The sequence below is a fragment of the Macrobrachium nipponense genome, chromosome 21 (genome assembly GCF_015104395.2).
Source record: "Macrobrachium nipponense isolate FS-2020 chromosome 21, ASM1510439v2, whole genome shotgun sequence".
Taxonomy (NCBI): domain Eukaryota; kingdom Metazoa; phylum Arthropoda; class Malacostraca; order Decapoda; family Palaemonidae; genus Macrobrachium; species Macrobrachium nipponense.
In genome coordinates, this window is record NC_087212.1 from 6,186,688 (window position 1) to 6,202,303 (window position 15,616).

At 35.4% G+C, this 15,616-nt stretch overlaps 1 pseudogene; it reads right to left on the reverse strand.

The window, feature by feature from the left end:
* Positions 1 to 396: 396 nt before the first annotated feature.
* Positions 397 to 15,388, reverse strand: LOC135197658 (ATP-binding cassette sub-family F member 3-like; annotated as a pseudogene).
* Between the last annotated feature and the right edge of the window lie 228 nt (positions 15,389 to 15,616).

Consider the following 15,616-nt stretch of genomic DNA (forward strand, 5'->3'; position numbering starts at 1 on the left):
AAAAAAGCGGTATATATTTGCATTCTCATACAATGCCATTTTCCAAATACGTATGCCATGATGGATGTGTATCTTTACATATCACTTAACTCATTGCAGTAAACACTCAAAGAGGCATAAACCATATTTGACCAGTGCATAGCAGTCGTGCATCTCTGGAATGATATACTCTTGTACCGAATGGCTATAATGTACTCATTAACTAGTCACTCACCTTCACACACCATACTTGGAATTCTCATTTGCATTTTGCATGAACAACCTAAAGAGGTTTATTATCCATGTCAAGTGTTTACTGAAATTAAAATGCATGTATATAAATACCTAATACAATAATCTTTACAGTATCTTAAAATGTAAAAAATTATTGTACATATTTTTTGCAATAAAAACAAAAATTTGGTGTAATAGACATAAACCTAACAAAAGCAATTCTATAAAGTAGCTTGTATTTCTTTTTCTACTAGTGTTCTATATTCATCGAAGCCACCTTCCATGCATCTAACTTTCTTGTCACCGCAGACCCAAAGTTCTGTACAGACCATGCGGATGAGGCGTTCGTCGTGAGATACCAACACTACACCTCCCTGAAAATAAATCAAATCATGAGCATGTTCTTGGGCACAAAGGATGGCAACAAGCTTTTGTATTGACGTAATCCAAATGACATGACAACAAACTTGAGTTTTTTTAAGTACATAATTTGTATTCTCTGGTATACAAACCATAGCCTTTTATGATAGAGCATCCCTCATTGGGAGCTGATTTCAGCTGTTTGGAACTTGGTAACAAGGTACAGTAAACTGACAGTAGGAAGTTACATGCGGGAAGACTCTCTCTCTCTCTCTCACCAGCAATCATACAGGACTTCCTTCAGCATAAGGGACTAAGCAATTTCACACATGTATTTCATATACTACTTATCCCTCGTAAAATGAACAAACACTTAAAAAAACACAAAGTTCAAACTCGGCCATCAGAGGGAGCACAGCTAGATGTCTCTCCTGACAGAGGCTAAAGGAAAAGTGCTTGGTGATGGTAAGAAATTGTTGTTTCTCCCCATTCAAATTCTTACCACCAAGTAAAGATTTTCTTACCGAGTTTCAACAAACAATTCCAGCTCCCAGACTAAGATATACCTACATAAGACCCAATGGTATTTTATGAAATAGTATTTCAAATTGATAAAAAGCATCAATTTAATAACTATTTGTAAACTGATAAAAGAACGATATTAGTGCTGTCCTGTATACTGCTGAAAATTTTATTATATGAGGTAAAATTTGTTTAGGATTAGGATAAAGATGAAAGATTAGTTTTACCAGACCTCTGAGCCTAATACAAATTTCTTTCAACAATCAAACAATGGTGTAGGCTGGTGAAACCTATACTACGTATTTTTGTGAAAACAAAATAATGGTGAAAAGGCCACTATGATATGACAATTTATGTGCTTTACAACATTCCTATAGATTTTTAATTCATGAGATAAAGAATATAAGGCACCAAAAACAAGAGTCATTATCAATACTAAACCTTACCTTAAACTTTTGAATAGCTTCTCCTAGAGCCTCTATGGTTTCTATGTCAAGATGATTGGTAGGCTCATCAAGAATAAAGAAGTTTGGATTCCCCATACACATTAAAGAGAAAGCTACCCGAGACTTCTGCCCACCAGAAAGACTTGCCAACTGCTGAAGGGCTAAATCTCCACTGATTCCAAATGAACCCAGTTGCCGACGATACTCTTCAACCGGTTTTACCTAAGAAGAAGAAAAGTTTAAATATGAAGGGTGCTGAAGAGGTTTTAAACGCATATTTTACTTGCATCAATAATAATTTACAGAATTAAGGAATACGTGTGTGCACTATTTTCTTTAGTCAGTGATTGTTTACATACAATGTACATAAGAAAAAATGGGGATGGTTAGGAAAGTTTAGCAAAGTAAATACATGTTTGTTTTTGTTTAAAGTATAATGGCCTAACAGTTTTCATGGTTACAATTACCTACACAACAATGAACATTGTTTCTAATCTTCACATACATTGCCTCTTCAGTCTTTTTGTGCAAAACATGCAAATTACTTTGATAAATACTTGATTCACGCCAACATGGGAAAATATGTAGCTTATGTATGGTGACAATTGTCTCATGTGAAAAATTTAGCTGTCTTACCTGCAGTATTTATGAACGTATTTTAAGTAGTAAAATATGCATTAATTAATTAAAAATTGTCAATATTTCAGTATTGTAGTGATCCAGCTTCTGTGGATTCTATAAGTTACTGACGCACTGCACATTAGCACAGAGTAGTCTTCAGAAACTGCAAAAGTTGTGCTCCGGTTAGGGGTAGCCTAACATAAGACATCTCCCTTATCCAAAAAAGTTTGGGACATATTGGGATAGGTTTAACCTAAGGCATCTCCATTACTCATATTTTCACCCTTTTGGATCTACAAGTAAAATTAACATAGAAAATTGTATCTCATAACTACAGAAGCTCTTTTGAGTAAGAACATTGCAATGTATAATTAAATCTGTTTGATAATGATAGACTGTTGCACAATTTCCATAAAAATACAAAATACATTTAATGCAACTTTTATTTTACAATGGTCAACCAAAGTTATACATAAACTTGACATATTTTAAAAGATTTAATATTACCATTTTAAAAGATTTAATATTTTTGTAGAGTGACAGGTCAGTTGCTCACCTCTGTACTTATTTTGTAGTAGCTCTACAGGACATACTCTCATATCTAGCTGATCCACATGATGCTGTGTGAAATATCCTATACGTAACGACCTGAAAATGAAAAGAGATCACAATATTTAATTATAAATATACAGTAAACAAATAAAGTGGGTAACATGAGTATGATAAATGTCAAGGCAGATACAGAGAACTTTCACCAAAACTTAAAATTTTTACATAAAGAGCTTATAAACACACAGTAATAAAAAAAATTGTGGCATTTTGATGTAAGACACAGGGTAGTAACTTGTGCAAAGATGGCAACAGGGAAGGAAGATAACCTAGTTGCATCAGCTGCAAGGGCGCTATCAAATAGGTCCAGCTAATTTCTTACCTTAAGAATCCATCTTTTAAAATATTCTGTTACCTAAAAATGCCATCACTTTTCATAAAAGGAATCAAGTATAAAAAAAGATAGTGAAACATCCTTAAATATCATTTACAATTATGAATGATTGGTGTTAATTTTTTCTTGTAACTTAAATTATAACTGCCTTTCAAAGCTGAATATAAAATATCCTGCTGGTTTTGTAATGAGTAACTGATACACAAAAGACACTCAATTTTTGAAGATGCACAACTATAAAATTGCCGAGATTAAACAGCTGGAGGAGCAGAGGTGGGGAGATATTACAAATGAATAAGTATAAGAGAGGTGTAGCATCCAGCATGAAAACAGAGTGAAATCTCAAACAATGAGATGGTTTTAGTAGGTAGGCAAAGAAATTCACAGAAAAGGGACAGTGATAAAAGCACTGCATAAGATGGCAATTCATGCTGGAATGGGTACATAAAAATAACTGTGCAAATTTCATGCATGACAGTTAATGATAATGGTGACGACAAATCTTACCTATTGCAGACTCTATGACCTTTGGTAGGACTCAATTCTCCTAAAAGAATCTTTAATAGCGTAGTTTTACCTGTGCCATTTTCACCAACCTGTGAATATAAGTTAAATAATAAATGACATGAATATTTAGAAAGTTTAAGAATGAACGCCATGAATATTTGAAAGTGATTTTTAAACTACTTAATTTAAATTTAATTTTACAAATGCAAACCACAACTCAATTACGATGTTTCTCACCTGAGTTGCTCAGTATACAAGAAGACAAAGTTTTCAATATCTAATAATCATGATAGTGGTGGTTAACTTGTGTATGAGGGGGCTCACATAGGAGGGAGACATGCAAAACTTTATTTACTAGCAGATAAGGCTCTCAAGCTTTAAAAAAAAAAAAAGTTCCCTGTTACAAGACTGAATTCTGCAATGCAGCAATTCTACCCAATCATGATCTCCACCATAAAATATGCCACTGAATAAGAATACCCCAACACTAATTTCATTAGATGAATACCTAATCTAGCATTCTAATCTGAACTCTGAACCATTCATTTAAAATGGGACCTATATCTTTCTGACTAAAAGCAATGAAGGTATACTCACAATACATATTCTAGAGTTCATGGCAGCAGATAGATTGACAACGCCTGAGAAAATTACAGTGCCTTTCTTGTATTCAAACTGCACCTCATCCACTGCAATACGGCGTATTCAGTTTTTCAGCCTCGGGGAAACGTAAAACTACCCCAGTTTCCTTCTCTACAGGTTTAAGTTCAGGTCTGTAAGATGAAGAAGGAAAAAGTGGTGAACATTATAAAAACAAGACCTTACCAAAATTAAAGACACAATTCTATTACTCTGCAATATTAATATTTCCTTTCAAAATAAATACTGAATATACTTACAGCTTTTCTAACATCTTAATTTTCGACTGGACTAAAGACGCACGCTTAGCATTGTAACGGAATTTGTCTATGAACTCTGCACATGGGCTCTGAACTGAGCCTGGGCTTCGTATTCTCTCTGCTGGTTCTTCTGACGTTCATTCTTGGTCGAACGAAGTTTTCATAATTACCCCTGAAAAAATATTATATACCCAGTTACTACACTTGAATACACTCTATAATTCTTTCTTAGAGCATAGCATACATTTAAATAAGTGATGAACAGATTCTATTATACATTTTTCATATTTTGTACAAAAAAAATAAAATATAAAATGAGCAATACATCTTACTTATAAGTGTCTATGGTCTGAGTGTGAAGGTGCAATATATCAGTTGGCACAATATCCAGAAAGTGACGATCGTGAGAGACCACTAACAATGTCGTTGGCCACCCCATGAGGTAATTCTCTAACCAAATAATGGCTTTCATATCCAACAGGTTCGTAGGTTCATCAAGTAACAATAAATCAGGTTTCTGGAAAAAAAATTTTGAATTTAATCTTTCTTCTACACAGAGAGAATTAATTACAAATTTTCCAAAAGATAAATGTGAAAGAAGCTCAATAATGACCAGAATGATAGGGTCATAATGAACTTAATTTATGAATATCCTAAAAACCTGCCATGGTAAAGATTACAAGATAGTAAATATTTAAGAATACAAAAAAGTATAACAAGATAAAAATTAAAAATTGCAAAATACATACTGTAAATCTTTTTTCAAAAAATGATATTTTAATGATGAAATAACGTTTCACATACTCTTACCAAACAATTACATTAGCTGTACACTTTCTTAAGCATACAGCTAATGTAATTGTTTGGTAAGTCACTTATGTGAAAATGATATTTTAATGATAAAATAAGGTTTCACATATACTTACCAAACAATTACATTAGCTGTATGCGTAAGAAAGCACACAGCTAATGTAATTGTTTGGTAAGTCACTTATGAGGAAATAGGTAACATATTGAGTTGAACTTACTGGGAGAACAGTGCTCTGGCTAATGCTATTCTCATTCTCCAACCACCAGAAAATTCTTTTGTCTTTCTTGTCTGCATTTCAGGATTAAACCCAAGACCACTAAGAATGACACTTGCTTTAGCCGGAGCTTTGTCTGCTTCAATGGCTTGCAACTCTGCATATACCTCCGATAACTGAGATGACAACGTTTCGTCGGGATCTCTGTTGAAAAGGAGTCATTCAATCAATCTCATTATCCAAAAGACTGGAGCGCAGGATCTTAAATAATAAAACGTACCACAAAACCATAAACTTTCTATAAATCTTCAAAAAAAAGAACTAATTTTACAGACTGAGAATGATAATTACAAAAATTCTTTAAGCAGAAGAGCAAAGAATATACTACATCTAGCATTGACATATAAAATCATTACAATAATTTCTATCTTTTACCCTCATTACCTGTCTTCATTTTCTACAATTAACTAGCCAGTACATTTGCAGATTCAATTTTGCTTCTGCATCAGTATTTTTCCAGCATACTTAAAAAATCATCAATTACCACATAAAAGAAAGAGGTTGAGTCATTTACCTGGTGCACGTCCAAGAGATTTATTTATAAATACCTATGTAAGTAAAAAGTGAAAATTCCCATCATCATTTCTTCTTTATATTGTACTTTGTGTTTTTATTTAAGTAAACAACAAAGGTCATTACCCCTGTGCCATTCTCGCTTGAATTTCCTTTTCTTTCTTAAGCAGTGTGTTACGCTGAACATCACATTCCAGTACGCTTTCCAAGGCTATTGTGTCATCACCTGTCACTTCTTGTTCAACATGTAAGACGGACACATGACTGGGAGGGGATTGCGTAACGATCGGCTGAAAGAAAAATTGCATCCATTAACATGGTAAATCAATCTCAGTATTTTCAAATATAAAATATATATATATATATATATATATATATATATATATATATATTATATATATATATATATATATATATATATATATATATATATATATATATATATAATATATATATATATATATAATCATAAAGAGCACATTTGACTCACATAATTAAAATGAAAGCTTCAAATTCATGAATGCTATATGCAATTTCTTTCAAAGGTCACGTTCATGTAAAAAAATTCCCCAATATAGTACTACTAATAACGGCATCCGTGCCTGGCCCTCCACTTGAGAACTAAATTTTGAAGTCAATGGTCTGGTTAAACTGGTGAATCATATTGAAAATGTATAATGTTAATTATATAGTATTTTTAAAAGATTACTATCTTTCCTTCCTTAACCCATACCATTAAGCTCTCACAAGGCTGTTCTGAATCATATGTAGCATTCACACTGTGCTGTGGTGGATTTTAAGAGCTTCACAAATGCTAATCAATAATTTTCTTCATTAGTTGATAACACCGTGATTATTTCAATTTGCACTTTCATATTACTTGACACTATTGTCCTATCAATTGAATCATTGAATAATATTCCTCTAATATTTCTTTCTAGATTTAAAGCTTACACATTTTTGTTCTGAAGGAGCTATATAACTTGAGATATTTTTCAAGAACCTCACTGTAAATGAACACACAACATGCAAATTAAATATTTACCTGGATATCATTCTCAATAATGTCGTTTTCCCCAAACCATTCCTACCAACCAGTGCATATCGTCTTCCAAAAGCCAAAGATATGGTGGCATTCTGAATAAGAACCTGAAAAGTGGGAAAAACAGATAAAAGTAACAATGGCTATTCAAATTAAAGCACAGACTACTCATAAATCATGAGTAAATAAAAATTACAACAGCTGCCTTAATAACAAAGACATCAACAATGCTCAACAAAGCACTTTAAGATCCTGAAATAATTTGAAGAAATTTCTGTATTCAGTGTCATAGAAAACTGAGTAGTTATACCTAATTAACAAAACAAGATATTTATGGTTCACATAAATACACTAGTAATGGCTTTGCTCTTCACACAAATATAAAACAATGGTTTTGTTACTTCACATCTTTTGATATAGGAGATATGAATTCTATCAACAATTATGAACCCCAAGGATTAGCCACTGCAGTGCAAAGTGTAGTCCAGATTCTGTAACATTACTTTGATTCAAAATTTCCACCCATCACTCCTTGTAGGAGGTCCCACTTACGATGTCTTTTGCGTGGCACATTTAAGTAAACACTGCAAGTTCTTTGCTGCATCACCGTCTGCCTTTTACTTTTCATTTGTTCAATATTGTCCTTTCAAAATTAAATGGCTAACTCCTTTCATTTTCCTTTGCATCAATTTTCACCTCTCAGTTATGAACAAGATCTTTGGTTGAAACCTTACGAGCTTGGAAAAGTGACTAAGTAGACTCAATAAGTTAATCTATAAAGCAATTCATCCCATATTTATAAAAATATATTCTTAGGGTCACCCAATGCAAGTCTTAAAATAGAAATCAATGGAATGGTTATTTATAACCATGAATCTCATACAAGCCATCATTGATTAAAAAATTAAATTTTGCAGCTTAGTTTCCTTGGTTTTAATAGTTTGTGACATTTTTCCAAATTATTACAGTATCAGAAACTGTATTAAACAGCCCCAGTACACAGTGTCAGCAGTGATTACATTAAATGGGGCATGAGAATAGGGTAATCTAAAAAACTTTTAATCTAGTAATATCTTTCATAAAGGCTTCAATTCACCAGTACAAACACTTGTGGCTACTGATACATAATGCATACAAAACCACCTAGAGTATCATACAAAAACTTTAGTATCATTAACCTTGTTTAAAAATGTAATTTCATATACACCAATCCTTTAAACGAAAACTGAACAAGTTTAAAAGTTTTGCTTTATACATACATACCTTTCGCCAAATGCTACATCGAAACTTTCTATTCTGATGTCTTTAGTGTTGCAGCCACCTTTAGCATCTAAGACTCTTTCCTTTTTACTGACAACCTGAAACAAATTACATTCGCATATCACAATATGCCAGTAAGAAGCTGAATAACTGGTCTATATTTACAATTTTAATTTCATTGATTAAGCTAAGCACTCAGGTTCTGATATGAATTCAGACCTCACAAAAATGTCTATTGTCATTTTGTATCCATACTATTGTCCCATTAGTTAGAGTATTCACCAGAGATAGACAGCTATCTACAAGAAATATAAATGTATTGTTAATTGCAAAGGTTCCATGATGTTATCTAACATTTTCTTTTTGACATGCAAGTCAGATATATGGTTCACGTAACTAATAATTTTAGCTTTCAACACTACATGGAAATAAGATATTAATTCAAAAGCTTCCCAGCCATTCCTAACTTTTAATAGTAGATTTGGAACAATCCCATCCATTGCAACTGGCATAAACACATGTAGATCAACATCATGGAAGACATGATCCTACCACACAGGACCTATTCTCATTAAATGCGACCTACACTCAGTCGCAACCGCAGACTAAAAAACATGTATGCTACATATCATTCTGCAACAATTAACCATACAAAATTCTCCCAAGGTAAAACACTAAATCTCAGCAACGTAGTTTATGCTGCAAAACAGCCATCTGTTAACTTCACAGCAGCTGAGGAAAAAGTGTGGTTGAGTCAAGTGAGTAAAAAGGTTTCTCCTTGTACTCCCCACTCATACCTTTAACAGCTTCAACAACAAAGTAGCTTGCACTTCAAAGATGCCCATATATAAGAAGTAGGTTGCATACTTCATATTAAAAGCTGAAAATACTGTCAACATGCAAGGTTTTTAATATTCTAAAACCAGTTAGATATGTTAATCTTTACATAGTTCTAAAAATTGTCAAACAGAATTTTCTGTAAACCTATTATGAAATCAGCCTATTTTTTCTTAACAAAAATAATTTGCCACATAAATGGTGAAATACAGTCTCTTCTTATAGTACTGCAAAATTTAATCGGTTAAGAGCCCTTTTTCTAAAAAGAAACATCCTGGTCTTTTAAAGACTAGGCAAATAAGGAAGCTTCAGGAGAGTTCCACAATGTGTAAGACCATTAGCAACATGAAGCTTACATTCCTTTTCCTTTACTGCAAAATCAACTTCCAGAGTACCTCCCATACTACAAAATGACCCATGATAATTCATTTGCAAAAGGGCTGAAGTGTAACAATACTTTCTGGTGCTTGAAAACTTGAAATTTTGTTTCCCCATCAGAAGACATAAAATCTAAGTATCTGCCAACTCAAATCCAGATTTGCATTATGTATAAAAAGTCTTGGGCATTGCAAAAATACACTGCTACGCTTTCATAATTTTCAAACATACAAACATTATGTAAACCATATTTCCAAACGTGAGCAATAATTTCAGCTAAAATAAAAAAAACTTATAAAATGGTGAAAATATAATTCAAAATTGAACAGAGTAAAAGTGATAATGTGATAAATACCATTTCAAGAACATGAACAAAACAATGGAGTCTGACTACATTTACAAGATATTCTTTCTGAATGGTCTATCCCTTACTCAGCTGGCAAATAGGGTTTTCGTAACTTAATGAATTGTGTTAATGTAAAGAAACTGAAATCCAACAGATTGCAGTGCTATTACAGAGAGATGCTTACCTGGGATGCTGTAGCCATATCTATGATAATGGCTGGTTGATCTTTCTTATCCAAGTTTGTTCGTTTCTCTTTCTTTTCTTTCAGTTTTGCTTCAGCTTTATCTAGCTTTCGCTGGTCAACTTTCTGTAAAAAATAATCACAAGTCAATTTGTTACTAGAGATTTTACTTGTACTAGCTATATATTGCACATCTATCTAGAATGAGATGTCAAGTTGACGATGGCATGCAACATTGGCAATTCTCTAAAATTACTGATTTTTTCAAACCACCACCATGCAATCATCAATAAATTGTAAATAAGTTTAACAACACTACTGAGCCACATGGATAGACTCAAATAGGGTTTGTCAAAAGGATTTGTTCTTAAATAAGACTTGAAAATGGAACAAGATAGTTAAAGCAATTACACAATGTGAGGGAAAATTATGAGATGAGCAATGAGCACTATTAAAGTGGTGACTACTATAATGCGGAATGATGGCAACAGTTGTATGTCAAAGAACTGATTACAAATTACTCCCTACAAAATAGCCTAGAAAAAAGAAAGAAAAAAAACAAACTTACAAGAGCTTCATCTCGATCCTTTGACCACACTGATTTTATAGCTTCTTCTTCCTGCTCCATATTGGCTGCCATTTCTGACAACTGAACAGGGGCATCCAATATTCGATTTCCTGCAGTAGCGCTGGTGGTACCATTTGATATGGATACATTTGGTACAAACATGTCACACAATTTCCTGTAAAAGACAAAATACTTTGAAATTAGCTTAATCTATTAAGCAACTTAGCCAAATAATAAAGAATTCTCAATTCTCAATTTTGAACTTCATATTCTTTCTTGAAGTGATTTAAAATTATTTTATAGATCATTTAAAATTTTGACAGGGCTCTAAATCAGTCTTTAGGAATGCAGTTGTAGTACATATTTTTACAAGCACGTCATTACCCACTGACTATAATAAAGTGATATTGGCATGGCTGCTAACAAAGAAATCATAATAAGTCAAGCACTTTATCACTGACATCTCATTTATCATATTGTGGTCTGATATCTATCTCGCCATGTTAATTTACAGACTTTCTTGCCATACAAAATCCTAGGAAAATAAGGAACACTGTGATAAAAAAATCAACAGTAAAGGAATAGAATTTTAAATTTAGGCCAAGAGCCAAGTGCTAGGACCTATAAGGTCATTCAGTGCTGAAAAGGAAACTTAGAGTAGAGGGTTTTCAAGGTGTAACAGGAGGACATCCTTACATTTGGACAATGAAACAATGGTTATGGGAAGATGGAGAGTAAGAATAAGAAGAATAATAGGGGAATGGAGGTACTGTAAAAGAAATGAAAGGGGTTGCAGCTAGGGCCAAACAGGACTGTAAAAAAAACACTTACATAATGCCTACAATGCAGCATGTGAGGTGCACTGATGGCACTAATCCCCTACAGGTAAAAAATCAATAATAATTTTTCCAACAATTATCTTGCTCCTTAAATATGTGGTTCCACATAAAATGGGAATTAACACTATGGATCTTGCCTCAGTATACTGTGCATGACAAAGGCTTCAGTTTGGTAGTAATGCATTTAGAATAGGACAACACATTTAGTTCTGCTGAGTGACCACAAAGCCTATAAAGGGATGTCCTGTTTGCAAAACGTGTGGAAGCCATACAAAAGATGGGTTGAAAAACTGTCCAACACAACTTTTCCTTAACAGTAAATTCCCTAATTTATCACTAACATTTCATGAAAAAATATAATGAAAAGCTGCAAAGCTGGGTAACCATACCTCCAAAAAGTGAACTGCACTAATTATTGACAGACAACTGAATATCACTTCCTTTATGGGAAGCATAAAAGGGTAGTCAAATCCCTGTTTAATAACCAAATCAAAATTCGTTTGTTCGAACTTTACCAACCTTACAATAATAAATAAACACTTGACTTGTAAAACTAGTATCTGACATGAGCAACTCACCGTATTTCTCCTTCTCTCTCCACTCCAACTGCATCTTCCAGCAAACTTCCAATGGCTTCATATACATCTTCTCCACTATGTAAATCGTCTGAAGAATTTAATACACCTGAAAAAACACCAAAACATAAACACTAACTCATGTCTGAATTAACTAAAGCCATATTCTATCAAGAAATTTGTAAACCAAATGGGGAATTTTTCTTTGGTATCTGGAATTCTTGACATAATTTATTTTCCTTGGTCTCAGCAATCTGTGTCCTTCGTATAGTAATAGTTTCCTATCATTTAAACTGCAGTAAAAATAGTTACCTTTCTCTTGCATGTAAAATGTACTGACAATTTATTTTTACAGGACAAAACTGCTCTTACATGCTGCATTCATATTTTACAAATTTTATAGCTAAAAGAGATTTACTTATCTTTACCTTGTGCTATGTTACAATCTGGAATAGCTTATGCATATTCAAATAATTTTTAAGTTTCTGAACAAGAATCCAAGAAGACATCAACTTCTAAAAATAGGCCGAGCATTTGTGCATTTTGTGATATGGAGTGACATGACACCAGAAATTGTCCAATATACCGTATAATGTTTTAAGCTAATATTTTACAATTATAATCAAATGTTACTCCCTCAAACTTGCATAATTTTTCTTTAACCTTCTAAAAACAAAAGCCTCTCTCTATCTTATCACACATTCAATTAAAAGTAAATTAAAGTTCTCCAGTCTAAAACAAATTGACAGCATCCAAATCCATTTCCTGTGTCTGCACCAAAATAAATCAGAATGAGATTCATTCTCAACTCCAAGTAATGGTGCCAAGGAATATCAAATACTACTAATAAATTCCTTACCAATACCACATTTAATAACAGACATGGTCAAATGAGGGTCATTTTGGATTTTTGTTATAAGGAATACAGGGAACAGGTGAATATGTTAATGTATTTACTCTAAATGATATTGTAATGATACAATAAAGTTTGTTCATACTTACCTGGCAGATATATATATAGCTGTATTTTCCAAAGTCCGACAGAATTTTAAAAACTTACGACACACGTAGTGGGAGTCAGGTGATTAGTACCCATTCCCGCCGCTGGCAGGCGGGGATCAGGAACCATTCCCATTTTCTATTCATATTTTTTATTTCCACTGTCTCCTGAGGGGAGGTGGGTGGGTACTTTGAATATATATACCTGCCCGGTAAGTATGAACAAACTTTATTGTATCATTACAATATCATTTTGTTCATGAAACTTACCTGTCAGATATATATATAGCTGAATCCCACCTTTGGTGGTGGGACGAGACAGAATAGAAGATTTAGGAAACATATACATGCAGATAATTGATATCATGGTTCCTTACCTGTTAGCATAGCTGACTTCGTGATTACTGTCACCCAAGTCTGCTTCTGCTTTACTAGAGTTGCCAGCGAGGTAGAGACCTATATAGCTGGTGCACTCCAAATGATCTGTCAACGGGGGCGTGACCACGATGTGACAAGACCATTGACCATACAATGAGGGCAACGAAGTAATAACAACCACCTGGCCTAGTCTACCAAAGGTATCCCACTAGACTAGACTAAAGGAAGGGAGATCCACCCCAGGCGGTCGACCCCACAACCAAAAAACACACAATATTAAAAACTCACCTAACCACTAAAGGATAGGATGAGTGCTACCTCCTGCCCCCAAAACAGTGTCTGCAGCAACGTATGGTCCTAGCGAGTAGCAATGTTCGTATGTTGCTTTCACCTCCAGCAGGTAGTGTGAAGCGAACACCGAATTGCTTCGCCAATATGTGGCACTCAAAATGTCACTGAGTGCCATATTTTTGTGAAAAGCTACCGAGGTCGCGACAGCCCTCACCTCGAGGGCGTTCACTTTTAGAAGCTTCATGCCACTATCACTGCATGTGGCATGGGCTTCTTTAATAGTGTTCCTCAAGAAGAACGCCAGTGCGTTCTTCAACATGGGAAGATCTGGTTTCTTCACAGAGCACCACAAGTTATCAGAAGGGCCTCTGCAGTCCTTAGTTCTTTCTAAATAGAATTTGAGAGCCCTGGCAGGGCACAGGACTCTCTCTGGTTCACGTCCCACGATCTCTGTCAAACCCTTGATTTCAAACGTCTTCGGCCAAGGGTTGGAAGGGTTTTCGTTCTTTGCTAAGAACATAGGGCTCAAAGAACATACAGCACTGTGGTCCTTAAACCCAATATGTTTGCTTATAACCTGGATCTTGCTAACTCTCTTCGCCGTCGCCAGAGCAGTTAGGAAAAGGGCCTTTCTCGTTAGGTTCTTAAGCGAAGCGGAGTGGAGCGGTTCGAACTGGCTTGACATAAGGAACTTAAGAACCAAGTCTAAGTTCCAAGATGGTACTTTAGGCTGAGGAACCTTCGAAGTCTCAAAAGATCTGAGGAGATCATGAAGGTCTCTGTTATTTGCCAAGTCCAGTCCTCTATGCCTGAAGACTACGGAAAGCACGCTCCTGTAGCCCTTTATCGTAGGCACCGCTAATTCCACTTCCTCCCTCAAGTAAAGAAGGAAGTCCGCTATCTGGCTCACAGAGGTTGAGGTGGAGGAAATGCCCTTCTTCCTGCACCAACTTCTGAAAACAGCCCACTTGGATTGGTACACAGCAATAGAGGAAGGTCTCCTTGCAGTGGCGATCGCCTTTGCCACAGATCTTGAAAAACCCCTTGCTCTGGCCAACTTCTGGATAGTCTGAACGCAGTCAGACTCAGAGCGGGGAGGTTTTTGTGGTACCTCTCGAAGTGGGGCTGTTTGAGTAGATCTTTCCTTAGGAGCAGAGTCCTCGGAAAGTCTATCAGGAAGGACATTACCTCTGTGAACCAGTCGGTCGCCGGCCAGAAGGGGGCGATGAGGGTCATCTTCGCTCCCTCTGATGCCGCGAATTTCCTCATTACCTCCCCTAGGATCTTGAACGGGGGAAAGGCGTATAAGTCTAGTCCCGACCAGTCCCAAAGAAGGGCGTCTACTGCCACTGCTCCTGGGTCCAGAACCGGTGAGCAGTACAGCGGAAGTCTCCTTGTTCTGGAAGTTGCGAATATGTCCACGAGAGGACATCCCCACAACTTCCACAGCCTCTGGCATACGTCCTGATGGAGGGTCCATTCCGTCGGCAGCAGTTGACCTTGCCGACTGAGAAGGTCTGCTCGTACGTTTTCCACTCCTGATACGAACCTTGTCAGGATAGTGACGTTGTGTGACCTCGCCCATAACAGGATTTCCTTCGCAAGGATGAACAGAGACCGAGAGTGGGTTCCTCCCTGTTTCCTGAGGTATGCCAGGGCTGTGGTGTTGTCCGAGTTGATCTGCACCACTTTGTTGGAGACTTCTTCCTGAAAGAACTGGAGCGCAAGATGAATTGCTGCAAGTTCCTTGAGATTTATGTGCCAGGACACCTGTTCCCCTCTCCAGGTGCCTGACACCTCCTTCCCCCCTAGT